The sequence below is a fragment of the Toxotes jaculatrix genome, chromosome 19 (genome assembly GCF_017976425.1).
Source record: "Toxotes jaculatrix isolate fToxJac2 chromosome 19, fToxJac2.pri, whole genome shotgun sequence".
Classification (NCBI taxonomy): Eukaryota; Metazoa; Chordata; class Actinopteri; family Toxotidae; genus Toxotes; species Toxotes jaculatrix.
Window position 1 is genome coordinate 20,080,211 of NC_054412.1, and position 25,586 is coordinate 20,105,796.

General features: G+C 44.3%; 1 protein-coding gene across 4 annotated transcripts in view; it reads left to right on the forward strand.

Annotated features, from left to right (window-relative positions):
• Positions 1–1,107: 1,107 nt before the first annotated feature.
• The window catches only part of fynb (FYN proto-oncogene, Src family tyrosine kinase b), a 53,916-nt gene continuing 29,437 nt past the window's right edge, over positions 1,108–25,586 (forward strand). For 3 of the 4 annotated variants that reach the window (XM_041063725.1, XM_041063722.1, XM_041063724.1), the window contains exons 1-2: positions 1,108–1,252; positions 11,586–11,656. The gene's annotated coding sequence lies outside the window, so the exon portion shown is untranslated. Of the gene's footprint in view, positions 1,253–1,801; positions 1,928–11,585; positions 11,657–25,586 lie in introns of those variants that run through there. The other variant, XM_041063723.1, reaches the window with a different exon arrangement.

Genomic DNA, 25,586 nt, shown 5'->3' on the forward strand with positions numbered 1-25,586 from the left:
ATGATGTCTCAGAATGGCTGCTCTGAGAAATGCCTGTACACCTGTGAGCCCACACCCTTTAGTTGGCTGATAGTGGTTGTGGACACTATTTTTTTTTTTTTCTTTTTTATGCCAACAAGTGTCCCTGAAAAAGCAGTTACGCCTAGAAATATCAGAACAACACTGACACCGACTTAACAATAGTTAAGTCGGTGTAGTCTTCTCTCTGTTGGTTGAGATATTTCATCAGGCTGCTTCCTGGTCTTTTCTCGTGTAAAAGTACAGTTCTGTGTGTAGGCAGCAGGTGGCGCCCCGACGTTAAGCAAAACAACACACATACTTGCATCTGTTCCAGCTGTTTATTACTTAATCAGAAGTCAGTTCACAGACAGTAGGTCACTTCACACCTGACACACAAACTAAATTTAGATCCCTCAGACATTTAAAATAGCGCAACAAAGCTGAATGCCTTGCTTCTATGAACTATATTTCTACGGAGATCTTCGGAAATTTAATTTAATTTAATTTTTTTTATCCCCTATGCTACGAAGCTTGTAAGAGCTAGAACCTTTTACTTTTGCTGTGATATATAAAATCCTTCCGAACTTTGGTTTATTTGACATCTTCATCGAAGAAATCGCTTCCCTGCTTTTGCTGTCCTCTGATTGGTCTGGTTTCCTGTCAGTCAAATGGACCAGACCCTTTATGCTCCCTTCACTTGCTCCAAAAACTCCAGAATCTACAGAGTTTTTTAAATAAAATTGGGATTTGGTGCCATTTGTTTTATTCACGAAAACAAACACCAAAACATCGCCATATAACTACTCAACTTCTAGTGACATGATGTAGCAGTTATACTGGTCACAGTTTAAACACAAGTACACCAATTACGACAAATAATTAGCATAACTTTTGCATCTTCTCTGCGTCTTTAAGATATCGCGTCTCGAGAGCCCGGTCAAAATAAAAACTACAGCGTCTCCCAGTCCCTGTTTTCTACATAATATATTTCTTCTACCTTAACTACATCCTCTTTTGTTGTTTTGTGACGTTTTCTGACGCCTGTCTTATGGGAATATTTCCTACAGGCCGTGAAGGCAGCAGCAGTTTCATTGTGGCCCTGCAGAGCTAACGCCATCACACGCAGCGGCTACGACGAGCAGCACGGCGACATCAGTGCCACCACAGCAGCGCAGTCTTTATTACTGCCAATTTATTTCTCTGTAACGGCAATGGAGTACAGTGCTGCGGGTTATTAGGCGCGTTTAAACTGGTAAGAAACACTGTTTTCCATTATTACTTATCATTCAGCTCGCTGAGTCTGTCTCTAAAGCGGAATGAATTACTTTGATTTTCCCAGTTTTTTTTTTTTTATTATTAATATTGACGTTTGCTGAACGTTAACGTGCTCTGCCTGTTAGCTAGCTACATGTCTGTGTGCCTCCTTTAAACGGAGAGGCTGTGTGGCTGAGGCGGCGGCTGGTTTTTAATGCGATGACCCAGTGTGGATTCAGTGAAATATGCATAGACCAGCACACATCCAGTGTGGGTGTTAGTGGAAGGAAGAAACAGCACACGAAGCAAATTAGACCAGTAGGTTATTAGCAACAAAATAAAAATCAATCAAATAAAGAGTCATTACGGTGTGTTTATTATGACACAGGAGCCGTTTAGCCTCCAAATCATCTTGACGCATTGGTTTTTGAGCCCGTGTGCTCGCTTGTTTACCATGCCCCCCGCCCCCCCCCCTCTCTCCCATCACCATCATCATCATCAGCAGCAGCAGCATCTCCTATTGATGCTTAGTGGAGTCAGATGAAGGACACAACCTCACATGATTCAGAGTGGCTCTCTGTTATCTGGGATGCTTTTAAGGCTTGTGCGTGCAGTGGGGAAACCACGGTGCTCAGTGAAGTTGGAGGAGCGGGTTTACATTCCTCCACAGAAGGTGTGTTATGCAGGGGAAAAGCTTTGCCTTCACTCTGACTGTCTACGAGAGCGATCCTGGATTTGTGGGCTGATGCCATATCTATCCGTCCATCTATTTAATCATATATAGATATCGATATAGATGTGTGTGCGTGCGTGTGTATGCACTGTGCGCATAGGTTGTGCGCATATGTATGTACGTATATATGCATGCACACATACATACATATATGTGTATATGTATTTATGTATGTGTGTGTGTGTCATTGTTTATTAACTTTTCCAGCAATAGGTTTCCAGTAAAATCAGCTGATTGATCATGTATTGATCAGGCTGTCTACCCAAGCTGCTGTTGTATCTCTCCCGATGTTAGGTTGTGATTTCTGGAGGATACTGTGGTGCTTGCCTCCTGTGTTCTCACTTTGTATTCTCCTCAACAAGTTTCACATAACAATACTGCATTTTAATCAGACTCCTATGCACTGGACTGCACATACTTTACTGAGATCCAGGCCCGCTTCCTCTTCCTCTTCCTCTTCATGACAGGGAAGTTTCTCCCTCCTTTCCTTTGGGAACTGGGTTAAATGCTCTTGTCACCTCTATCTCCTTTTTAAAACATTCATGAGCATCCCTCCCCTCTGCCCACAAAATCTGACCAAGTCTGAACTGCAGTCACTTTTTTTTTTTTTTTTTTTTTGCATTTGCATTTGCAAAATTAGTATAATTGATCATTTTGTTGGTCTCTGCCTTTGGGTGACCAACACGTTCTGTCTTACGTCTGTAAGCATTTCCCGCCTCAAGAAGTGTTTCTTAATGAAATTCACTATTTAAAACATGTGACCGACAGCGGGACTTGCTGCTTGTAATGACATTATTTTAGGCGGCACGCGAGGGAAAACTGCAGAAGCTACAATGTGATGTTGAGTTGTAATCTCCCCTATACTTTTGCTGTAGAAGTATTATTATCCCTATTTTAAGAAATCCAGCCTCCTCGGGTTTTGAGCGGTGCCAGCAACTGGCAGACAGCTCGCTGAGTGCACTGAGATTTTTTTTTTTTTTTTTTTAACTCTTTATGTGATGTTATGTCCTGCTGAGTTCAGGTGCTGCAGGTGCAGGTGTATGGAAGCAGAGTATACTGCTCTGTCTCTGTGAGTGTCCCCAGACAGCTGGGATAATCTCTGTTGAGATGTAGCAGTCTTGGAAACTAAGCTCAGGTACCAGTGTGCCTTATGAAATACAGTCATTTGAGGTCTGTTGGAATGCTGCATTAATCTTGGCAAATTTGAAAATTACAGATAGAAAATAGTCCTTACTTCCATTTTAGTCTTAAATCTGTCATTTTTGCAGTTGAGTTCTGTATGGCAGACGTCTTCTCTGAATTGTGTCTTTTAGCAGGAAAAAAAAAGAAAAACCTGCTTTAGTCAGGTTGAGTTATGAGTCGAGAGCTGCTCTTTTTCATTCTCGGTGCTTGTGCTACACAATAGGACGAGGGAAGCACGGTATCACTGATGAAAATCCGTTCTGTTAAGCGTATTGGCTCATTTAGACAGACCGTTTTCAAACCGCTTCTCATCCTTTAACACTGTGGTGAAACGCTGCCAAAGCTGCCATGTTCCTAATCACAATTCACCCCATCACTGACTGACAGGAGGATACTTTGGGCTGGCAGGAGAGCCCTGATCAGGCAGATTATCACACAGAGGTTAGGGATGGTAGAACACAGGAACTCTAATGCAGGAGAAGAAGTGTGCGCATGTGGTGTCTGCTAGTCGCTCTTCTAATTTGAATAGTCTCAATCATTTCTTTGTCAACTTTAGTCTGCAGTCTGTTTTTTGACGTCATGGATTGTGGTTTGTTGTTTTCTTTCTTTTTTTTTCATTTCTGGAAATAGCAAGTATGATGTGCTCGGGTAAAAATGAGCAAGTGGGCCCTCATAAGCCCCTGATTCCTCCCACTCTCTGCGCAAGGTGCAATAGTTTGCCATGTAGTAATTTAGTAGTGTTTTGACACAAGCGTTTTTCTCTTTAAGACAGGGCCTCAGGATTAGGAAACTAAACATGAACCACATTATATCTCTTTTGTCATATCAGTTAATGTTTAGTTTTATTGGAGCATATATCCATACAAAATAGCAATAGTTGCATTTTTACAGGTTTTTAGTATCACTTTCTCTTCTCAGATTGAAAGCATTTTTGGAGGCTTGAAGGGCTGATCCTATCAGAGAAGGTTTAAAATCGGCCTTGAATCTATTATGATGCAGATCTGGATGTAGACGCAGATTAAGGGAGTACTGATATTTTCTGTGATCACATGAACACATCTGGAAGGTCGCGCTGTCTCGGTCCAGGTATTTTCTCTTGGACTAATTTCTGCTTTTAAACTTGCCTTGGCATTGACCCACTTTGGACCCAGTCTGACTCAACCTGGATAGCACCTGCTCTTGGAGTTTGCTCAGATTCAGTTGGCGTGACCCCCCCCCCCCCCCCCCCCCTTCCCTGTTATGTAGCTGTGATTCATGGAGCTGAGGTGTTCCTTGCTGTACTGTGTACTTATGATGTACTGTATCACCGCGCAGTGGTCCCATTGTCCTCAGCATGCCCTGCTCAGAGAGGAGCATACTCATACTGGGAAGTGTGGGTGTGATGAAGCGTACTTTACAGTGGTTACTTCATTCGTGGAGCCCGTGCACAGAGCTGGTATCATCCACAGCAAAGCTCCTTGTTTTGCAACTTTATGTAACCCCCTAATCTCCGTTACTTAAGATTACACACTGGACTTCCCCGACTGTAAACACACAGACACACAACGTTTGAGGCACATTTAAATTCAAGGCTAGTGCTGCAATTAATGATATGTTTTCGGTATCAGTTAAACTGGGGATATTTCTTTTAAATTCATTCACTTTTTTTTTTTCAGCACTTTCAACCACACCCCATTGTCTTCATCATCATCCTCAGGTGTCATGGAGCTTCAAGTTTTGTCTGTTAAACTCTCAGTTAAATTGTTCGAGTTGTTAAACTGGACCCAGTAGGTTTCACAATCTAATATAGCTCCCACTGTTTCAAAAAAAAAACAAAACAAAACCCTGGAGAGCCCAGGTCCAGGTCCAGGAGTTGATGTCATCACATGGAGCTTGCAGTGGGGTTCAGATGGCCCCCCCTGGGCTCATGCGCTTGAGGACTGGGAGCCCAGTCAGCCGCTGCTCTGCGCTCAGCATCACGCCAGAGTCCCACAGGTCAGAAAAGACACCACAACAATGCTGCCCTTTGTGTCATGCTTCCAGTGGAGAGGAATGAAATGTCTCTCTCTGCGTCTTTTTTCTTTTTTTTTTTTTTCCCTCCCCTTGCAGTTGGTGGCTGAGTCGTGACGTACTCACAGGCTCAAATGAAGTTATTGTTACAGATGAATAAATGTTGAAGCGCAGATGAATGCAGGCTGTGAGGAGCTGGTGGGGACGTGCGCTGACATGTGAGAGCAGAGCTACAGATCATATGATCGGCCCTGAACGCCTGCGACCCCTCCAGCATCACTCCCTCCTAGTTTTTCTTTTCTCTGTTACATTTCCCAAAAAAAAACAAAAAAACATTTTACACCATCCGTCAGCTTCATTGAAAAAAAAAAAACAGGAGTGTTTGTGAAGCCAGGCAGATGCTGCTGGATTACTGTTGCAGTGGTATCATGGGGAGGAAATGATGTGTGAAAGTGATACACTCGCATGAAAGCTTGTCAAAACCGGGCCCGCGGAGATGTCCGTCTTAGGGGTGTTTCTCCGAAGGAATTCAATTAGCAGGAGCTGTTTTTGTCTCGCTTGGAGGAGCTGGAGTAACACAGATCCTATCACGCCGATCTGAACTCACGTTCAGTCCCTTATCGGCCCAACCGCTTCCACCTGCCTCAGTCTTTTGTGTTTGCTTATGTGCGCGTTGGCTCCGAAACGAGCAGCGTCAGTCACCGGGTTGTCAAGTGTGGCTTCATTTCCTCTGAAAAAGAATCAAGAGTTGCTCATTTACATCTGGAGCACAGGCACCAGCCAGCGTGCGTAGTAGCTTTTCTCTCATATCCTGCTCAACATTTTCCATTTTTAATCCCCCTCGCTTTTTCTTTTTTTTTTTTAATCTCTCCAATTCCATTTAGCTCTCAAGTCCATTTAGCCTTTATTCAGGAGTTCAGTAGTGCATTGGAGCACCTCGGTCTATATTTAAAACCTCACTGCTGAATATATCGAGCGGAAATCTTATAATTCTTCCAGCCGCCCACCCTGCCTGAATGTTAATTGTGTCATAGAAGCAGTGGAATGGCAGCGATAGGTTCCTCTAACAGGTTTCAGCCATATGCAGGTGCCTGAGCAGTTAGCCCCAGATCCAGGGCATCACGTGATGGTTAGAGAAGCAGCTGGCAGAGCACAGTGACCTAACTGGCTCCCATGTATTATTCTCTCTCATAATATATGGGACATTGTGTGGACCAAACAATAAATCAGTTGATCAAGAAAATACTTTTTTATACTAAAGCAACATTTAATTATGGTTTAAACAATCATTGGCAGTAAAACAAATGACATGTGATTTACCCGTGTTTGTACATATGGTAAATGTGCAAAGGTTGGTTTGAGTTTGTCATTTGCTTACCAATTGTATATAAAATGCCTTTCATCCCAGCGGTGTCCCAGCGAAGATCTCTGTTTGTTATTATTTATCAGTGATACGTGCGCCATGGTGGCAGGCAGGCAGGCGGACTGACGACAAGTGTGACAAGTATTTTTAGGGGAAAACAAAAGTGCTTTCTGTACATATGTTAATGGCCTCGAGCGCTTTCATACATAATTAACTTGCTATTGTGAAATTTTCCAGCTGTGTCTAATGTCACGTGTGGGTGACAAAGGCTATATTCTGTCTCCACAAAGCCTGCCTGTGCTGCACGTGGACCATGCTGTTAGAAAATCTGCATTGCAAAGAAGCTATTATGCTTTATGGGCTCTATGAATTTCAGTGCGGACATGTTCCGTTTCTGATTTAGCCTCCCGCACACACATTTCCTCTCAGAGCGCAGTGGCGAAGAGTGGCTGTTTATATCTGGGGGCCCTCCGGCTCCTGAGCCTTCATCTCATCTCAGATAGTAACGAAGTGATTGTGTTGTGGCCAATTTCCACTGCAGCATACAGCCTCCTGAACCCTGCTTCCTGTCTGCCCTCCGTTCCACGCTGCTCTCTGCTTTGACTGTGCAGCGTCATTTCTCTGCATTGCTGATGCAGCTGCGAGATGCTGACAAAGGAGATGATTGCTCATCCTGGCTGTGGCGTCATGTTGGCACACCAGACCTGGGGCCTTCACCAGGCCCCGTTAAAAGGCTGTGACGTTGCCAAGGGATAAACCCATGTTGGCAGAGCTGTGGGGCTTTATCTTCAGGACGCGCTGTCACATGTTAAATAACCCCTCAGTAACAACCCCCCACCCCCAAAATCCAGAGTTGTTATGGCCATTTTGTGTGTGGCCAATAGCAAACTGCAATGCTAACGTCCTCGGGGGCTTTTCTAGCTAATAATAAGCCCCGCCAAAGCCAGGGTTGAATTCAGGCAGTCGTCGCCGTTGCTTCTGAGATTTGTAGCTAGTTTAATTTTAGGTTTGTCTGGAGTTCTCACCTGCATGCTGAAGTACAGTAGCGGTATTTGTTATACCTGCCAGCTAGTGTTGGCTGATATGACTTTCACCATAAGTGGATTTGTCACGTTTGTGAGGTTTTTTTTTTCATACTTTAGTACAACACCAGCTGCACGGTGAAAGCATTATTTGTTGCTGTAGTTATTCCTAGTAGTTATTCAGCTGAAGCTTTTATGAGGCATCAGTCCGAGTTAGTCAAATCGAGCGGATACCTACATTCTGGTAGTCGAGTCTGGGTTCATGACCTGTGTCTGCATGAGTTCATGTATTCAGTATGCGACATGATTGGCTCTGATCTGATCTTTTTCCCAGGTTTGAATGAAAGGTGACAGCCTCAGCAGACGCAGACAGCCAGTGCAGATGGACTACTGGAGGCTTAATGTGTTGTGAGGATAATTGTCCATTTTAATCCACTCCTGTCTGTCCCGTCCGCCTCTCAGTGAGGGCTGGCAGCCCACTGACAAGTCATGACCTGTCAATCAAATCGCATCCGTCAGGGGCTCATGGGAAAGGGGATGAAACATTCAGGATTCAGTTTAGTCTTCTAGCATGTCTTATCTTTACCATGAACTCCATGACAATGTTTCAGAAAAACCACAGGCAGCTGAATATATTATCAGCACAGAACTACCCACCAGTCTGTAAGGTTGCTCTAAATCCATGTAAAGGCTGTAGCCTGCAGCTGTAAGCTTTGCAAATGCAGCTATTATTGAAATGGCAAAGTGCCCTACTTACCCTTTAGAGACTAGCCATGAAATGAACCAGAAGTGGGTGGCTGACGGCGAGCTTTGTATTTAATTGTACAAGGTATGGCGCAGCAGAGGGGAAGCCGTTGCCCAACTCCACCAGAGACTTGGGTTTCGTTTCCCAGCAGGGGCAGGTTTCCAGCTTGGCCCTGGCCCCCACAGAATATTAGTGTGTGTGTGTGTTCGCAGGTGGGAAAGCCACTGAGGGGGGGGCGTGTCCCTGTCGCTGCAGTAGTGACTTATGCAGACAGGCTCCGGGTGGTTAGAAGTAACTTTAGATGTTTCTAGTTGAACTCTGGAATGTTCAGTACAGTTGATGGTGTTCCTCCATCCCTGCCCAGAAGCTGGGTACCCTCTGTGTGGAGGATCCTGCCGTGTGTCCGGCTCCAGCTCCATAGCCCACTCATCTGTCCCAGTAGCCAAGCTGCAGCGGCAGAATGACTGAACCCGTTGTGACTTTAGCTGGTCATGTGACAGCTCAGTGTGGCTGAATGACTTCCCCCTGCAGCCCCACTTGCCATTATCTTTTATTGGGGACTGCTGATGAAAAGCCAGAGTCAGCTCTCCCTCTGAGGCCGGGGAGGTTGGGGTGTCGGGGGGGGGGTGGTCCACACACTCACAGCAGAGCCTGCTGGGAGCCCGTCGCCATGACTGCCCGGGCCGACAGGGAGAGAGCGGAGGAGAGAGGAAGGACTCCACAGACATGTGGGACAGCCAAATAGCAATTTTCTGCTGGTAAAGAAGACTTAAATCACATGTTTCCCTCACACACTGTGGTCAGCCCAAGTATTTTGGGACACCCTCACAGTTCTTATGCACCAGCTGAAAAATCTGTTTTGTTTCTGGCTGGACAGTAGTCACAGCAGTTTTTAAAGGTGCTTTCTGAACTTGTGTATTCAGTTCTTAAGAGGTGAGTGAAAAGGGGCATGATGTCATTTAGAGTACATGGCAAACACGACATACTTCAGTAGAAAAACCACCTCTCTTCATCCTGTTGTCCTCTTTTTTTTTTTTTTTATTCTTTTTTTTTTTTCTCGGTTATTTCCTTTGTCTTGTCTCCTAATTTGTCTCTGTGTTGTGTGTCATCTGCAAAGAGAGTTTGCACTTTGCTTCAGTTCTTCCAAACCTCCTGCAGTCTACCACCTCACTACATACATCCACACCTCTGCCATTCAACTGTTACACTGGAGGATTCTGGATTAGAAAGTTGTGTTTTTAAAAATGGTAGGTAGTGTGTGTGTGTGCTTTGGTGCCATGACACCGGCATCGGCGACACCATTCCTCTTATACACTTCTGTAATTGTCTCATTGGCCAGACAAACAGCTACACATGTTGTTTCCCATCATCATGCCCTTCCTGATGTCTATTGATCGTGTCCAGATAAAAAATCAGCTCCCTTTGGTCAAACGTCTCCACAAACTGTTCAGTCTGTGGAGGCCTAATCCGACCAATAACAGGAAACTGTCATGCAATAGACCCCCTAAAACACAAACCACCACCACCACCACCACCAGCAGCAGCAGCAGCAGCAGCAACAGCAGCAGCAGCAGCAACAACTTTCCACGTGGGCGGCTGCTGTTGCAGAGCACACAGTTGCATCACATCAGCGAAGCCTGCATGCACTTGCAGTGTCATTACCGCTACGCTTTCAGCAATCAAGCGAAGCCACGGAGGCAGATTAAATTAGATTAGCGGGGCTGAGCTTTAAAGTCAAATCAGCAGCTAATGAGTTCTGCCATATTTGGCAGCAGAGGCAGCACGTCTTTTTTTTTTTTTTTGGAAAGAAAGGGCCAGTTAGGAGGCGCACCATGCAGTTAACCCCACACAATGACACCACTGTGTAATTCTGCTGTCAGTCAAAGAGCTGGCAGATACTGTAAAGTTTGTCCACAGCCTGGTGGAGATTTATCTTGTAAATAGAAGTTGCCATGTAGCACGTCAGAAATGCCCTTTTTACAGTTTAGTTCCGCGCTTTTGTACCCTGCATTTTTTTTTTTTGCTCGCAGTTCTGGGATTTACAAAGGACTTATTGTAATGTAGAAGTCAATGAAGGGTCTCTCAATGAAAGCATCAGCTTTCAGCTGATGCTTTCATTTTTTTTTGCAACTTTATGTCTCTACTACATTTTAGCCACTTAAACAACTGTAATAATAAGCTTATACTTGCACCAAATTGTTATAGATCAAACCAGCGTCTACAAAAAAAAGCAGTGCATGACTGGGGCTCCTTGTCATGTTTCCATCCACCTGTTTTTACGGAGATTTTCAATTTACACATTAAAAAAAAAAAAAAAAAAAAAAAAAAGGCAAACAGAAGTGTCATATTTTCATCATGTTTTCTACATGATTTTTGTAATTACATCATTTCGTGGCTTTTCTTCTGCAATGGACTGTTGGATGGGTGTCTCCCTGTGTGTGTCCCGGGGCAGGGATTGGTTCCAGGTGGACTGTGTGTGGCTTTGTAGGTTTACATTTCTTTTTAGACTCCATTTTAATTATTTACCTAGCAGTGTCATTTACAGGTGGAGTTGCTATTTGAATGTAGTCACGTCTTTTGTCAGTTTTGAGGACTCCATAAACGAGAGCATCAGCTGAATGGTAACACCGGTGAAGCAGAATGGAGTCACCTTTTATTTTACAGCAACCGAAAAGCTTTGTTCTGCCTTTTGTTTTTTTCTTCTTGCCGGTAAAGCGCACAACCTCCATTGAATAACATGTTTGTGTGCATGAAATGAAAAGTCCACGAGCAGATGGCACTAGGGAGGGTTTTTTTTTTTGTTTTTTTTCCCTCTCCAAGCCTTCTTGAGTTGTCCTACATTTAATAGAATCTCCTCATTCACACCTGGAGAAGTGAATGAATGGATTTCTGCTGTGAAATGGGGCCATCACACAGCCCTTTGATCAAAGCTGGCAGCTCACATACACTTTAGAGCAACCTGTTGTTTACCAGTTGATATATTACGCTCACAATACTGTCATGTTTCTGTGTCAGTGAGGTAACTGAGCCGGTAGAATTTATTCCAGCTGTTTATCGAACTCCCCTTTACTGTTCATCGCACTTTTTCATGTGTTACCACCATGATAACAGGTCAGAAAAGCTGTACTAATAGAAGTTAAGGCTGACAGTCCCTTGGCTGTCATCCCAAAGCATTCTGGGGAAAAAAAGACCTATTTTTGCAAAGATGCATGAATGACGGCAGTTGGCACATGCAGTTGATGTTCATGTTTTATTGAATGGGACCATGAATAATTGAGCATCTCTGTGTCCCTGCAGGGGCCTCTGTTTTGGGCGGCGCACAAAGCAATGTGGAGGAAATAAAGATCCTGATACGCTGAAAACCAGAGGTATGACTCTCCACACTCCACATGGACTTTCACACACTCCCACACGCATTTGCTAACTTCACGCAAAAACACACTTGTAGACGGACTCGGGCACGTGCCCTCGCATCACATGGCATCGGGCGTACGAAAACGACTTCATATACGTACCGACAGCAGATGGACGGACTGCAAGACTCGTCTTTAAATGCACACGGGGCGTATGGACAGCAGAGGAAGCACATACACATTCGTTAAACCACGCACAGACGCCCACCAGCTGGCCACCACTAGCAGAGATTGTTTGCCAGAGGCCGACCTGCTGTCCCATGAACATACACATACCTGTGGTGCATTAGCGTAGGCTGTGTATTCTGTATTGTGCAGCATGTGCTCACTTCCCTCATAAAAGAAAACTGTAGGAAATGCCACCTCGTGCGTCTGTTTTCAGTGCAGCGGGACATTATTGTTGTTGTTACAGGTTGACCCACAGTACAACAGATGCAACCAGCTAGTATCCCTATATATCTTTACACACTATATGACCTGACCCTGTCTATTTCTGCTTCATCCATCTTTACCCAGTAAGGTCAGCCAGTACACAGCACAACCCCCCAGCTCTGACTCAATTGCCACTGCTCTGATTTCGTTTTTTTTTTTTTTTTTTTGCTTTATCACTTGCAACATATTTTGAGGCTAAAATTGCAGCAGATGAAACATGTTTCAGTTATTTACTAATCTGAGTGCTAGCATGCTGGGGGGCCCCCCCGCTAGGTTAGAGCAGAACACGATGGCACTGATGTCAGATTAGTCATCGACAGCGAGCAGCAGCGTGTTCTTTGCCTCTGCAAGTCACAGTGACACAGTTGGACCACTACAGCTCTTCACAGGTCCACAATGTACCTGGTTCCAAGGACATTTAGAGTGTTGTAAAAAGGGGGGGAAGATGTTTGGGAAATGAAGCAGAGGTGCTCTTTAACAGCACACGGATTGTTTGAAGTAGGGCTGGTATTGAGAAAGGAGCACAATGTTCTTTTAATTTTGTCTTTGATCTGTTTTTTTTTTTTTTTTTTTTTTTTTTTTTTTTTTCTTAATGACGCGATTTGACATTTTATTTGATTGTGGCTTGACATCCACTAAACAGTATGTAGTCTGAGGACGTCTCACATTAGCGGACCGTATCCAGTCCGTATTTCGGTATGAACTTCAGCTTTAGGGTCACAGTACTTATGACTAAAAATCAGCATGTCACTAATCTGGAGGACAAACTATAGAGTGATGACACTGTTTGAAAACATACTGTATGTTTGTTATTTCTGTACTTGAATTTCTGGCATATACACCAATACCTGTGTATCTGCAATCAGGTAATGTTGGCCAATTTATCAGTCGGGCAATAGGAGAAGATAATCCACAGTCTCAAATATAAAGTAAAATAATGCTCATTAAGTGCAACAAGTTTATTTTTAACTTAAATCCACAGTTAGAACCAGCAGTGGGATTTAAAGTTTTTGACATGCAGTTCAGTCACGTACAGTTCAGTAGCGCTGTGTAGCCTGGAGTTCCATCCATTTGCAGTGGTAAGCATATTTGATTGTTTTTCCAGAGACATGGCCGCTGCCCATTTCATTCTATATCCAGTGCTGCTGTAACTCACAGGGCAACCATAATGTCTCCAAATGATAGATATAAATCACACTGGGAGGTTCTTCCAGCTTTGGTATGAGCTATACATTCAGGGGCTAACTGGACTAGCATGGTTTAGCTGACAGACAACAACTGTCCCACTGCCAAAGCTGTCTGGGTGGAACTGGTTCACTACAGAATTTATGTTCCTCACTCCCAAGATAAATCTGAGGGGGTCCCCAGATGATTAAAGGGATGAGAAAGCAAGACTCAATGAAGATATTTTATCTTGGTTTTTCCTTTTCATTTCTTACCCATCTCCATGTTAAAACCAAGAACTGATACAAAAAAATACCCTTTTCTGCCAAACAGCTGGCAACCAGACCTCATCATATTTTTAGTTTCCTGAGCAATTTCTGTGGAGCACAGGCCAAAGCAAGAACCTTCTGTTCTACACAGCAGCCATTTGTTAGCTTCGCTTGTTCTGCGACCTGTTCTTTTTTTTTTTTTCGAAGCTAAAGAGGCATCCATGTCAGGCCCTGGTCAGAGGCGTTTCGGTCTGTAGCTTCCTGTCCTGGAGCGCGAGCGGAACTTCCAGCAAACCCGAAGCCAGCCTGCTGATAAAGAAGACACATTGTGAAAGCCTCAGAAGAGCAATGGACAAACAGCTAGAAATGGAGAGGAGATTTCAGATTTCAACAATGGGGTTAAGTGGGTACAAGCTGAACAAGGGATTCCTTCCCGGAAACCAGGAGTCAGCTAATTATCCGACTTTCATAACGAGTGTATTCGTTCTGCAGGCTCAGTCACTGCGGCGCTAATAGCTCCTTTCTTATGTTTCCGACACTTCTTCTGCATGTCACGCCGCTCGGCACTGGAGCCAGCAGAATCACAGTTTTACATGTGACTCAGCTTCTTTTTTTTGTTGTTTTTTTTTTCGGAGAAGAGCCTCTCGGTGTGTGTGAGGTGGCGGCGACACGGAAGACATGCCACAGTACACAGCGCGGCGTCTGAAGAAGCTCTACAGAGCTGCAACAGTAGCACATCAAGAACTCCCTTGCTGTGGGAACGTGGAGCAGATGTACGTGTGTGTGTGTGTGTGTGTGTGTGTGGTGAGTGTGTGCTTTACTGCTCTTGCCCGGGTGGGTGGTATTGTAGGCTGGTGCGAAACAGAAAATGAGTCACTGATTCCAGTCGTGTTTTCATGCCTCTCTGAGAGTTTCTGCATTGTGCAGAAAGACGAGCTTAAACAGCACAGTGGTAATTATCCTCACATTATCCAGACATTGATATTCATTGCTAAAATAATTCGCAGCCGTGAGACAAACACATACTTTGTGTTTGCGCCTCTTTGCCTCCTCGCAGCTCTAAAGCTGACGGTTCGCCCTCCTCCTCCTCCTCCTCCCTGCTTCTTACCTCCACTATAATGACTGTGCCAGCGTGGGCTGTACAACTATTCGCTGAAATGTCAGCATAGCCCTCAGACTGTGGCTCCATTGTGGTTCCCAGTTAGCCTGATGGTAAGGAGACGCGGGCAGTAAGCAGAAGTAGTGCCGCTAATGAACGTGGCTCTAGCTTGACTCTGTTATATTGACACATCTGGTGGCATTTTTCATCTGCTTGCCCCCCCCCCCTGGCCCAATTAACTCATCTGCTCAGGATCTGAGGCCCCCTGAAGCACACCCACTGAAGCGCATACAGGATGTATTGTACTGTATGTTAGCTCTTTATGCTTGTCACCGAGACTCAAAGAGGCGCCTTCAAAACCTCAACGTGACACATCGCCAGCAGATTCAGAGCACAGAGCACCCCGCCCCCCCCAGTCTTCCTTCACCCATTTTAATGGCTATTAAGTAAGCTGCTTTATAGAAGGAGTTCTCTGTCTTAAGCATCAGATCCACTCATGTCAGAGCACCATTCGCTCATCCTCACCATTACTACTCTGAGGTGCTGTGTCTGAGAAAGTGGAAACGTCAGCAGCAGCAGCAGCACTACTGCTCGACCCCGCTGAGAGACGTCAGCTCTGGGAAACATCAAAAGTGCCTCTGTGGTGCACTGGATCCTGGGATCCTCAGTCAGCAAGCAGGGGCCGAGATATCTCATCGTCCCTGCTGCGACCTGGAGCAGCAGAAACCATGTCCGTGTGTCACATCTTCATGTGCCGACACACACGTGCTGTAGGATGTGTGTGCCGGTTTGTATGGGAATGTAAATATCTTCATTATTCAGGGGTTTGCTCGTGTAAATCTCACCTTCAGATGATTTATTGATGACGTAGAGTGCTGACTATGGATGATCATCAGATGAATTCCTTTAGCATTTTTTCCCGTTAACCTTCACAGGAAGTGTATGACAGTATTTACTGAGGCAGCAACTGAGGAAAGACTTTAAGTATGAGAAGCATGTTCATTAATCCCACGGAGTCTTGATCTTGGTTGAGGTGGTGTAAAGCCAACGGGTCTCCGCCCGCTGGATACCTGCTGGTGGAAGGCATCCAGCAGGTGTAGGGATTTTGAGAGCATGGGAAAGTGGAGGTGACAGAGTAAAATTCACCATCTTTAATATCTTTTAGGTAAAAAATATACATCTAAGCAGCAAAATGGGACCAAAAACAAAAAAAAAAAAAACGCAGGTCTCCATGCAAATAGCAGCTTGTTTTGGGGTGAAATGCTCCTTCGTTTCTTGGCATGCTCACCCTTTCAAACAAAGCGTAGGAGCGGTAGAATTTAGAGGAGGTGGAGAGGGGAAAAAAAAAAAAAAAACTAGAAGAGATGGGGTGATGGAGCACCTGCTTTGAGTGGTCTCATCTACACCTCTGCTGAAAGTCCTTTTGATCTTCAGCTCGCTCTTCATTTCCCCTCATCTTACCTTAGATAAAAGGAGGCCAGGATGGGCGTACAGAACCAGGAGCTGGAGGTGTTCAACCACAACATTTTAATGATCTCTCACTTAACCCTCTCATCTGTCTACGGGGGGGGGGGGGGGGGGCTGTGACTATGCGTTTGGGTGGGTAGGGGCCACGTACAGAGGGCTGAAGTTTGGCTCAGAGAGGACTGGGATATTTATGCAGCGTGTTGTCTGTTTATACTGTTTGGCCTTGTTTATTTGACTAGGGAAGTAACACAGTGTTAGAAACCGTCTCTGTTCAGCACCGACAACTAGCTGGATGCTGGCTGAATCATGTTGTTCTGTTGTTTACAGGATGTCAGTGTGTGCATGTGTACGTGTCGGGAGTACATGTGGTTGTGTGTGTGTGTGTGTGTGTGTGAGCGAGAGAGCCTACTGTGCAGATGGTACAACACCATAACCTCATTCTGTTTTACTGACTCGCCAACTTGCTAAAGATCCCACCTTCAACACATCTGCTGCAGCACACTAATGACTTGCATTGGATTTGTGTCTCAGACGTTTCTCCCCCTCCCTGCAAGTCAACATTTCCTTTCAGGGGTTTTTTTTTTTTTTTTTTAATGTTGTCATATGCCACTACACCCCCTGAACTCTTCTGCTAATCTCCACTACCTTTCTAACAGAGCAGAGATGCATCTTTAGTGAGCGCCCTATCCATATGCATGCAGATTGAATGTCCATACCACCATATGCCCCAAAAGAGGAGGAAATGAACAGATTTTTACTGGCCAGTTTGAAAAAATAGAGGTGGGGAATCAGACAGCCGCAACAACAGCAGCTGTAGTTCCTCATTGACAAGCTTTAGACTTGCCGCCCAGCCCACTGAGAGCCGTGACAGGTACATTGTCACCGAAGCTCTGGCCACACTAGGCCTTCTAATGACTTCACACTCGGATGGGCTTATTATGGACGTGGCTGCACAGAGGCTAACAATGGAGCCTTTCACTTGGCCACGGCAGGACTGAAAACCTCACACAGAAATATTTCTGGTTTGCAAATTAGCCTAATCTTAACCCACCCAGGCAAGACAGCCATCGACCCCGAAAAATAAAAAAAAACGCCTTCAGGGTTAGAAATCTCTTCACAGAGCTTCATTTGTCCAGATTCGCCACATGGGCTGCGCTTTGATTCCTCCGAGCTCTCAGTGTTCCTCCTCAGCTTTGTCGTTATGTGTTATTTTACCTATGTACTGACTGAAGGTTGTCAAGTGGTTCAGTGCTGTTAAATGGTGCCAACACAAATGCTAAGACGAGACTTTTGATGTTGCACTAGCTTCCTCTGCTTGGGGGCAGTGTGGACTGTCAATAACTGCGCTCCACATGTTGGAGGTTCAGCGGCGACGTGGTTTTAATTATAATGGAGGGGATAAGGGTGGGGAGAGGGCGGCTGTTGGGGCTGCGTGGCCATATGCCGGCCTTGGGTCCCCAGGGACTAAGCCAGCGGCTTAATGAGCAGCCCCACAGGAATTAGTGCTACTTTAACCTCTGTGTTTTTGACTGGCCCGCCGCTCAGCTGATTTACAGCCGCCGAGGGGTGGAGGAGGAGGAGGAGCAGCAGCAGAGGAGGTTGGGACCTCATCCTGTCTTTTAACAGACATGGTGACTTCCTCCAAAATTGTTAGAAAGATGTTAGCACCGACAGAAATAGCAGTACTGGTAGCAACACTTTACTTTTCTGATCATTTACGTACATTAGAAACTTATGTTAGAAATATAAGGACTGGTTTAAATCAGGATCTGCTAAAGAATAAGATGATGAACCTGATCTTATATTTAATACCAGCTTTTGACACCTGACTGTTGTTGAGGTTTTAGACATTAACACATTTACTCTGTACCAAACAGTACTGAGGCACCAGGAAGGAAGGAAGTAAGTAAGTATTGGTACTCATCTCTAACCCGTAACAAATGACACACTGAACATTCAGATCTAAAAATACAGAATCCGTAGATGTCATTATATCACTCCTAAAATACTGTCTCATCTGCCACCGCTTTTAACGTCCCTTAATTTCAAGAACCCTAACTCTGCTCTACGAATGTTACGATGATATACACAATTATGAATGCATAGAAAAAAAACATTCAAAAGTATGAAGGAAGCACAGTAAGAAGGATGTGGGCAGAGAGTCTATAATGCTGAGTATGCAGAGCACTCAGAGTGAATGAGAACATCAGCCTGAAAACTGTGGCTTCACATTTCCTTTGTCTTCACTGTTTTACTCAACTGAATGAAACTGACATGTCTGTTGTGTTCAGAAAGTGTGTGTGTGTGTGTGTATGTGTATGTATATATATATATATATATATGATTGGATTATATATGATATTACGGCGGTGTGAGAGGTGAAGAATACACAGGTGTCTGTGGTTAAAAAGAACAAAATGTTTCCGTCAGACAGCGTGCATTGATTTTTAAAGACACTTTGAGATGAAAAGCAGGGTCCAAATCCACACACACACGGATCAATAGTGTTACAGTATCTGTGTTTCATATAGAACCTGGTGATGGTTCCGCTTGATGTCGCTCCACCTGAGGACAAACAAGGTCTCTCCAGAGAGCAAGCTCTGCTGCAACAAGACTGACAGGCTGTGTTTGCTTCCACATATGCTTCACATGATTGAACTGTGAAGCCCCCCCCCCCCCCCCCCCCCCCCAAGCCCATCATCCAGCCTTCCTCCTCTTCCTCCTGCACCACCAGTTCCTCGGTTGTCAGTTATTTCCAGTGATGGATTCTGGTCTAGTTACACTCAACAGACGGTCATGGTCTAGTGGTTTGCGATCCCCGACAGGGTTTTTGGCTAAAATTGAGGACACCAGGATCATATTCTGCGTAAGGTTTCTGTTAAATTTGGAGTGGCTTAACAACATGAATATGAGTTTATATGAATTACATTTATCTCACTAAACAAACTTAAGAAGGATTTTGTACTTTCAACTCGATTATGAGCATAAAATAGAAGAAAAATAGACATAAAATAAATAAAAGTCCTTAAATCAGTTCACATCAGGTCAGATCAACATGAAAAAATGTGTCAGAGTCATTTTTCATAGCAGATATTTGACTTTATAGGAGGAAGAGCACAGGTGCTACTCATCATAGCACCTCACCAAAATGCTGAAACCGAAGATTAGGAACACCTGTAAAGAATTAACAGAGCAAGGCTAGCTGTTTCCTTCCAGTCTTTGTGCTAATCTAATCTAAGTGACTGCTGGCTCTAACTTCCTGTTCCTGTGTTGGTGTAGATTCCTACCAGACAGACATCTGTCTGTGGCATCAGTCCTCTCAAAAGAAATCAAATCAGCATATTTCCCCAAACAATAATACCAAAACAATAACATTGACATAAAATCCAGGTTAGTAAACAGTAACATTTGTTTATCATTAAGCTTTATGTACATATGTACATGTGTGTTTGTGATTTTTTTTCCACTATCTTCAGAGTCTTTCATTTGAAATCGTAGCTATCAGTTTGTAACGGGGGCACTCTGCCAGTTCAGTTCACTGCACTTGTGTATGGCTGTGTTCTTCTGGGTTGGTGTGCACTGTGTACCCATCCATATCATCCATATAAACCATTTGAAGACAAAGAATGATGAGCCTTAAAGATTATCCCCAGCCGGAACACAATCCTCTTTGGAGGTGCTGAGCAGTGGGGGCGGTTCTGAGTCTGGGTGCTGTCTAGACGCTGCTGCTGCTGCTCTGTGTGCGGGAACGTGCTGTGCTGTGCTGTGCTCTGCTGTGCTGTGCTGTGCTGTGCTGTGCTGTGCGAGCCAGCTGCACACTCCACAGCTGGATCACGCTGTCTCCTCGGAGGCACCACATATTCTTCTGTCAGAAGTCACCAGTGACAGACACACACACTCTTACCAAAACAGAGGTGTGTAGTTCTATCTTTCCACATACATATTTGAAGCAGTTGTGTGAAAGTATTGAGAAATATTACACTGCCTACTCTGTCTCCTCGTCCTCCATCATTCACACGCTCTTAAATCAGCACGGCTACTGCGTCATTTCCACTTCCCAGGCTCTGCCAGCAAAGCGAGCACCCATAGTACTCGCTGTGCTCTGGAATGTGGTAACCTAGCAACGGGGCTATAGAGGCAGATCACTGCGTTGGGTCGGCGATGGCCTCATCTGCTTAGAGGTAAATCCTGCCTCTGAAGGGCACGTGTGATGCCAGCGTCTGAGGGTTATCTGCTGTCCTTCATGCTGCTGAATGAACATGATTTTGATTTTTGATCTTACTTCTCTTCAGTTGTTTACGTTGTGGCAGCAGAATTGTGAGGTGACACAGTTTTCATTTGTGTAGCTTCTGTAAAAAAGAGTGTTAGAAAAAACTAAAAACAAAACAAAACAGATGAATCAACAAAAAGTAGTGCAAGTCAGCAGAACAAACATGAAAGCAGAGGACTCCCTTCAAAAAAAAAAAAAAAAAAAAGAAAAAGGATGGGAGTAGAGCTGAGTGGAGCATCCTGCTGGAAAAAAGGGTTAAGATGCATCCCATGTAATATCCCATCACATGTATCCTATCAAATATCAACCGTGTTTCTCCAGAATGGCTTCATCCTCCTTTCAATGAAACTGTGAGGATGAAGCGCAGAGAGCTGGAGCAGGACGCAGAGGCCTCCTATAGGCCTATTTATAAAAGGAATGATCGACTCAGCCGTAAGTCACTTCATCAGCAGAGCTGCCTTCCTCTAAAATGGAAGAAGTGAGTGGTTATTTTCAGCGTTTTGGGGTTGAGACATATTACTGTGCCGTGACATTGTTCTCAGTGAGGTGAATGGAAACTTTACACTCTTCAAGGTGTATCTGAGGCTTTTAACCACATCCTGCTGGCAGTCATAAGGATGACGCTGAGATAGCTCTCGCCGTGTTAGCTCTCTGCCAGGAAGGTTCAGCAGAGTGTTGCACTCTCTTCATATCTGCACAGCTACACCCACAAGTTGAAATGCTCCTTTGGTACAGCTTTTATTGTTAGTTGTCAGTATATTAGTGTTGTTTCTTTTTTGCCGTTTGGGCCTTCAAGCATTTATTACTGTCAAAACTGTGGCCATAGTCTATAGCCTATTCTGTTCATGCATGTAAATATACCATCTTGGGTGCCTTGCATTAATGTAAGACCATGTATATTTAATGTAGATGGGCCTCAGTATGAAGCAAGCTACATCTGCCTCTACACGCTCATCACTGTCTGCACAGTGATGATACATTATTTGAATACAAAACAACCTGACACTACTGTCCTTTGTCTTGCTGCCCTGAATGTTGAGGACCGGGGGAAATTGCAGCAGTGCGTTCTAACAATGGTTTATTTCCTCCCGTTTCCTGTGGAGCATGCAATCAGCATCGCAGCAGCCTCAGGAGAGATGCTCAGTAATCTGAGGATGTCTTGACAGTAGGGCTTTCCTGTATATTTCATTCCTCCTAATAAGTTGAAAGGGACACTTAAATTGTTGTTTTGCAAGCAGCTCTTCGCTACAGTCATTTGTCTGTCTCTGGCTCACAGTATTGTGGAAGTAGTAGTAGAAGTAGTCATTTTGAATGAGCCAAACATGATCGGTCTTTTTCAGTGCTAAATCCAAAAAATATCCTTGAGTATTATAGCTCTCAAAGGACACGCAACACTCTCACCTCTCAGTTCACAATGGAATGGATTCCATGGTACTTGACTTAGAACCAATTAGGGCTCAGAACTTTTCTTTTTTTTGTGAAAAACACTGAGGAAATATAAAAGATAATATGAAAGCTCCCAGCTCTCTGCTGGACAGAGGTTTTATTTAAAAAAAAAAAAAAAATAAAATCATTGTTAGCAGATTTGAAACCTACCAGTTACTCCTGTGTGACAAATAATAAGCACCTGAAAGTGTGCTACTTTATTTTATTCTCTGAGCCAAAGCTCACTGGTGCTGTCGGCCTGCTGTGCACCAAACTGATCACTGTCCTACAATATATAGCAGCTCTGAGGGGAAGTGAATGACGTGCACACAGTAAATGCAGAAATTTATATATAGTTATTTACCCACTGTACTAAAACAGATAAAAGTTATTCATCAAAGAAAGCTTATCTTGCACAGTCGCATCATTTACTGAGTGATAAAGTAAATAAATTTGAACCTACAATTGAAATGAAATTTCATAATGTAACATTTCCTGTCTTGAAACTGAAAGATAATTGGTTTCCTTCGAAGGGGCAGATGAATATTTCAATGAGGAGAGTAGAGGCAGCATCTTGTGTTGGTGTTGATTCATCCAAAGCCCAGGGGGGACGGAAAAGAGTGTGGGGGCTGCCAGGTCAAGTCCTGGACACAGCTGCATTATTAACAGAAGGTCAGCTGTCAGCACACGTCTGCAGGGCTCACATCAAGCACGCTCACTCAATTCTGCGCCTCTGGCTGACATGTTTGCAACCTTGTAGGCCGTTTAATGAAGGTTTCCAAGCCCTCTCTTTTACTTTCAGCTTTTTTTTTTCCTTGTTCCAATAAAACAGAGCCAGACCACAAGGAGCATAAAATGCACAGAGCATCTGGAACAACTTTTATTAGCTTGCCATAAGAAGATGTATAAGACGTATTGGGCAAGGGACTGCACTTTTTGACCCGAATAGCTGTAACAAAAATAAGCTCTACCATATATTCCAGTTATACTGGATTAGTATCTAAAATGTCCAAAAGGGAAAATGAATATAAATGCTGTTTTAAAGTTCACAGTCAAAGTTCCTTGAATTGGGTCTCATAAAATCATGGGGCATAGAATAAAACTGTTTGTTTTTAGATTTTACCAGCTATTGTTTGGTAAATTTGTATCACAAGCCCTTTCCTGTCCTCTTGGCCAGCGCTGTGTAATTAAAAATAATCCAAAGGTTAGCTAACAGCAAACAGTTAGCTAAGCTAACAGTTTTATGAGTCTGTACATAAACAGTCTCCTTTCGCGTTAGCTGACAGCGCAATCTAGCCAGACAACAGTTGCATACCGACCAACAAGACGTCTAACACATAGCAAACAGTAGTCTGAATCCCTACTTTCAATCTCATAACATCCAAATCGTTATGGAAGAAGCAGAAAATTGTCGTGTCAAATTGTAAAACTGGAAAATTAGCTAACGCTAACTATGTGATGTTAGCTTAGCAGCCAAGGGGACACAGCTCTTACAACAAGATCATTTCTTTAAATTATTCCATATATATATATATTTATTCTTTCACTCAGTGTGAGCTACTTGACCTGGTTTTCTACCTGAAGCCATCAGCAGATTTATGCTCCTAACATTATTTTGTAGCGCTCACTACATGTACAGGTAACCTGTTTTCACAGTACTGGTTGTGTAGCAGTGACCTAACCTGACCTATTCGATCTCCTCCCAGACCTTCCTATCTCAGACTGTCAAATCATCTCACAGAGGGTAACAAGGCTCACAGCTATAGCGCTGAGTCATAGTCTGCCTTCTATATCTCCACCTCAGAGGATCCTCAGGTGTCCATCATCACCCTCCTCCAGCTCCTACCACTATTTCTGCTGTTGTTGTTGTTGCTGCTGCTGCTGCTGCTGACACTGAGCCGCCCTGACACAATGGTGTCACCGCCGGCCCCACCCAGTTTGAACTTGACTGACAGGAGCAGGGTGAACAGAGGCTAGCACCCCTTTATCTGCAGTACGGAGAAGCATGGGGAAGAGAGGATCACGGGGAGCATGTGGCTTCTCGGTCGGCCCAGCGGAGCCACAGATGAGCCAAGCGGCAGGAGGAAGGGTTGCTCAAGTTTTTGACAGCTCGCTGGAAAGGAGACACTGCTGACTCGAATAAACCATGAGCAGCAGCGCATTAAATAAAACAAACAAACATACATTGGTGCCCAATGTGCCTTTTTGGCTGTTTGCTGGCTGAGATAGTTCTCTGAGGACTTTATCACCTCTGTACTGGGAGGTGGCTTGTACGGGCTAAGGGAGAGCACACACAGAGGGATAAAAAAAAAAAGGGGGGGGGGGGGGGGGGGGAGATTCTGTGATTTTTAATGAAGGGGGTTGGAGCTTCCTCAGACAGACAGCATGCAGCGGCACGTGCTGTTAAAAAAAAATAAAAAAACAGAGCTGTGAAAACAAGATAATCTCACCCAACTCCTTCACTTTGTAGACTCTACTCCTCCCAGTCTCTTTGAAGCAAACTCAAACCACACATCACAGGCACTAGGCTTTGAATTGCAGGAATGCTTACTCAGGGCCAAAATGGAGTGTGTTAACTCTTAAATGCTGACCTTGGGGAGGCCGGTAGCAGCTACTCATGTATGTATTGAAGTGCTTACAGTGGTTTTTTGCAGTATCCTGGCATTTCAAAAACAGCAACCTTCCCAAAACTGGGAGAGATGTGCTTTTGTCTTGTTCCACTTATTTTATCATTTCCTCCCTTTACTGACATTGTCTCGAGGTCATAAATCATTTACAGTTGTAACAGAGCTGTAGTCAGTTTTCAGGCCAACTAAAAATAGCCATGCCCATTTCCCTTTCAATCCAAGCCGGTCAGCTGTGTGTATTTTCCTTTCCTAGCCTGGTTTCCTAGGAAAAGGGAGGCTGCCCTCTCCCTTATTATGGTTAAGCCTGCATGGCGGAGGCCTCCCCTGGAGGCAGGAGAATGTTTGGGGAGGCGGGAATCGCAGCTGCTGCAGCAGCGGCCGTGCCGTGTCGTGTCTGTGATGTGCCCAGGTGACCTCACTGACCCCGTGCTGTGAAGCCAGGATTGCCTGAATGAGGGTTGCCCTCAGAGGACTGACGCCTTAGCTGTCATTCAGGAGAGGCTTTTGTCTCATACCAAAAAAATACAGTGTGTGTAAACATATGTGTTTAGGATTACATGATTAGAGACACTTTTCCATGTCATATACAGTATGAATTACTGAATATAAAAGTGTCTGCTATCATGTACGTTCTCACTGTTGTTGCTTATGTACAGAGCAGTAACTGTGATTTGCATCATCTTTCACTCGCTAATTTCAGTGTGTGTGTTGTGTTGAGGACATTGTTGTCTCACTAACCTGCACCAGAAAAAGAAGCTGTTAATGACTAATGACTGGTTTGGTTTATGACTAATGGCTGGTTTGGTTGGAATGATAGAATAGAAGTAATTATAGAAATGCCATCCGAAGGTTAGTTGGTGACTCACATAGGTGTGAATGTGAGTGTGAATGGTTGTTTGTCTCTATATGGCAGCTCTGTGACAGACCTGTTCATGCTGTCTCTCACCCAATGACTGTGACCCTTAAGGGATAAGCGGTATGGATAATGGACGTATGGATCTTGGGTAAACTTCCCCTAAATCCGACAGAGAGCAGCAGAGTGTTGTAGTTTTAGATTCTGATTAATCAATTCCTTTCTTCTGTCCCATCTCCTTAGCGCTTCATCTTCCTCCTACACACCGTCAGCAGCGAA